A 3,935-nucleotide genomic window follows, 5' to 3' on the forward strand; every position below is an offset into this window, starting at 1 on the left:
GATTTCAGACGCATAAAACGTAATCCTTCATAGAGGGATATCTCAAGGTGCAACTGTCACCCTTGCTGTTTTAGGTTTCAACGGTACGACATGCAGCCTATCAGCCCACCAGTAATACTAACTCGATTAGGAGGTCTCCTCTGGAGATTTCAACCAGCAGACGTCTGAAAGGGCTCAGTCCTGCTGAAGCTCAACTGATCGAAGACCCCATGCCACTTGCTCCTCACAAAGAAATAACCTGTTTGCATCTAGAATTGGTGGTCTCTAGCAGCTGCATGGTGCAGATATGTTACGTTCACCAACATATGACAAACCCTTAGGATTCAGTATTGAATGGTAGGTTTCACTTCACTACTACAGAGACAACATCCATACAATTGCACCCCAACAACTGCATGTTATTTGCAAGTTTATTTTAAACACATTTCGGTATCAGCCTTTCAGTGCATCACAATATTTTTTTAAAATTCTCTTCCATAGATCAATGAACAGAAGCACACTTCAGGCGACAATACGAGGTAAAAAGCACACAATGTCAACATTCACTACAAAATACTAAGCCTGGGCACTAAGGAGGGTAGCATAAGTTTTCAAGGAGATGATAGGTGAATAAAGGGTCTTAGACTGCTAGACTAAGAGCCCTCTCGGCCCTCAAAAACTTTCTCCAAATGATTAGGACATTACTGTTGCATGGAGGAGGCCATGTCTTCATCCAGAAATGGAGCATCTTATTTTGGACCCACATTTGACACGAAGAGGGAAAAATGGAAGAAAATTCCTTCTACAACAGAATTAGCACATCTTCGCCCCAAGAAGACGGGTTTTATTTTGGACACTGAAGTCATCTGGAGCCACAGAATGTGTGACTAGACAGGTCAGCAACCTTTTTCAGGGTACAGCATCTTTGTGTCAGGTCTTTGTTAATGTTCAGGAAATGTGGGAGATTTGCATTCGACACTACAGTCCTTGCTTATTCCACAACTCCTTAATGTGAATGTTTTGGGCTGTTTCAAGGTCTTATGATCATATTATTCCGGGCATTTCTTGTCTAACCGTGCCCTTAGTTTAATAGGGTTTATCTCTCACTTCTCTTATACAGGGTTTGTCATGTTTTTTCTGTCTAAAATTTTATTTATAATTCTATGTGCCATATCTTCAGAGTCTAGTTTGAATGTGTTCATCTTTAAGGGTTGGTCATGGGCGTCTGGTTTGTAACAGAGCATTTTTCTGTGTTCTGCAGAAAAAAATGACTATCTCCTTCTTGATATACTTTGCAGGCTTTTTGGCAAACCTGAAATTCTCAACATTTTAGTTCACCCATGACAGGCCCTGGAATTAGGCTCACAGCCATTCTTGGAAGGACGCAATTTCTGTGCTCATTTATGTTCTTGGCGATGTCAAATTCTTCATATAATTTCTTCCCATCTTTGGGTTTTCGTGCCTACTCTTGTATGTGCAGTGTGTCTACTGCTTGGGATAAAGCTTGAAATTTCATTTTCCGTGCATTTTGCTACTGACTGTGCCAGCTACCGGTTTTCAATTTGGAGATCTTCATATCCCTCCGCTATGGCTTCACCATGCGCTAAAATGGCATTAAAGTGATTGGTTGGGGGCAGAACATCCTTCCCCTGGCAAGCAGCTGCTCCTCCCAGACTCCTGGCTTGTCCCCAAAGCATCACCCTCATTTGGTTAACATTGTTTTAGGTCCACTGACCCCTATGTGGCTGGCCCGTTAGACCCATGATATTTTGTATTGCTGAAAAAACATTTCTAGAATGTTCCTCTTAGCCATTCTAATGGGGGCCCAAAGTGTGGACGTGACCATTGGTGGAACATCACAGGCTCCCACTCACAAGCTGAAAGACTATGTATTTTGGTTATCATTGGAGGATAAGCAGCTATGTTGTGTTTCCTTTTCTTTCCGGCTTCAATCTGGTCTGATGTCACCTTTGCTACCTTGATAGGTCCAGCCCTCTTTCCCTCTCTTCTAGATATAACTGGGATACCATGACTCTGTACTTGCAGTGCAATCCTTGGTGCTCACCAACAAAGTAGGAAATTTGCTTATACATAGCTTACACAACAAAACACTTGGTCTGCTACAAATTATTCTAAAGTCGGATCACACCACCCCTTCCGTAGTTCACACCTTCCTCTAGAATCTCTTACTGTTTTCAAGTTATGGGACATTCCTTGCACAGCCATTAACTTCCAGCCAACCACCAAACGACAACCTATTACTCAAGGCTCAATATGCATTAAGTGGCAAGAGCTTGGCATCTAAAGACAAACATGACTCAGAGTCCAATTTAAATGACATTAGCCCTACTTTCTGGTATACATTGAAAAAGCTCCATGGCTAGAACAGCCAGAGGGAAACATGTGATGGCAGAATAGACATGCGCCCTTTAGTTTTGAGTCAGGATATGGACCCGTTTCGATCTCAGAAATCATTTTGGATGAAAAAGTAGTTTGGATCCCATAAACAATCCATAAAAAACAAAAGGCTACGATCACCATTTGTCTGAAGTTTAAATCAATCGAATCCCACGGAGGAGGTAGGGCAGTCCCGGTAAGGTGTAAACACCTCCCTGCAGCTTTCAATATCATCACTCAATAGTGGCAGTGACGACAAATTGGCAGCTACAGACCCTTTGCACTGCTCAGTTCACGACAGAGACCCTCTTCAAACTGCGAGAAGCTCAAATGCCATAATCACACCTCTGAGAAACTCCACTTAATTTATAGGATTGCCTAAGCCTGCGATCCAAACCCCCACCAAAAAAAAAAACAGAGGAAAAGCACACTGGCGCAAGATTAAACGGAGAGTCAGCGAACGCCGAGCTTCACTAGAGATCCCTTTGATGGCTCAGGACTCAAGATCAATTCCCAACAAAAGCAGATGCGTGCGCCTGCAGCCTTTGTCTTAAAAAGAGACACCAACTGCTGCCCCAGATGCACTGCTGAGAACAAGCCCGAGTTACTGTGGCGAATACAGCAGGGCGAGTACAAATTTCCAAACGCGCACTGTGAAAATATCCCCTAAATGTTCCAATTGTGAAGTTGAGGCGCAGTAAACTAGACAGAAGCAATATGAAATTGCAAACAAAAGCAGGAACTAGTTCCCACCCCACTTATGAATAACCCCCCCAAGCACTGTCCAGTAAGTACGGCACATTTTACTTGAAATATTACGATACAACATACGATAATATAAAAGAACTATTGTCTGTTCTCTGAATCACATTATCTCAGCTTGTGCCAGCGAGGCCATCTATTTAGCTCGATGGGGGAAGAGGGTGGGGGACACAGCACAGACAAATGAACACACAAATATACCCACAGTTCATCACATTCAACTGCATAACTCTTATAAACGTTTGTTCATAATAAAAAAAGAATTGGGCATAGCAGAGACTTGAGATGGAAGCAAATGATCCAACCGTGCTAAGCATGTTAATTAATTTATGAAACCGAACAGGCTTAATTTACCCCAAAATACATAATGCGATTTAAATTATTTCCTCAAAATCAATGGTGCGGTGAGTGAGTTCTAAAACTAACTTTATCACAGGAAAGACACGAGCGCTGCGCTGTCTCCCTGTTGTCTATGAAAAAGAAATCAGGTCACTGAATTATCTCCTTCCTTTGATTGACTTTTTCAATTTTTATATAGCGTCACGGTCTCTGCTCGAGACTACGTTACATTTATTATTTTAAAATTATAAAGATTTATTAAGAACATCTCAAAAAGGGGAGCAGTTTTCCCCCTAACACTCATTGCAAGCAATGTAAACCACTGCAACAGAGAGCTGAGTAAGCACTGTGACTGAATTGAATGGTATGAGACAAAAAAAAAACCACCTGGCATTTAAACCGGGTCCTCGCGCATTTGAACTGAAACATCAGGAAAGCTCCATGTGCTGGTGCCCTCA

The 3,935-nt window shown here is 42.2% G+C and overlaps 1 protein-coding gene across 1 annotated transcript in view; it reads right to left on the reverse strand.

The window, feature by feature from the left end:
• The window catches only part of BCL7A (BAF chromatin remodeling complex subunit BCL7A), a 110,404-nt gene that overhangs the window by 105,614 nt on the left and 855 nt on the right, over positions 1–3,935 (reverse strand). The gene's annotated exons all lie outside the window — the stretch shown is intronic.

This window comes from Triturus cristatus, chromosome 11, assembly GCF_964204655.1.
Source record: "Triturus cristatus chromosome 11, aTriCri1.1, whole genome shotgun sequence".
Lineage (NCBI taxonomy): Eukaryota > Metazoa > Chordata > Amphibia > Caudata > Salamandridae > Triturus > Triturus cristatus.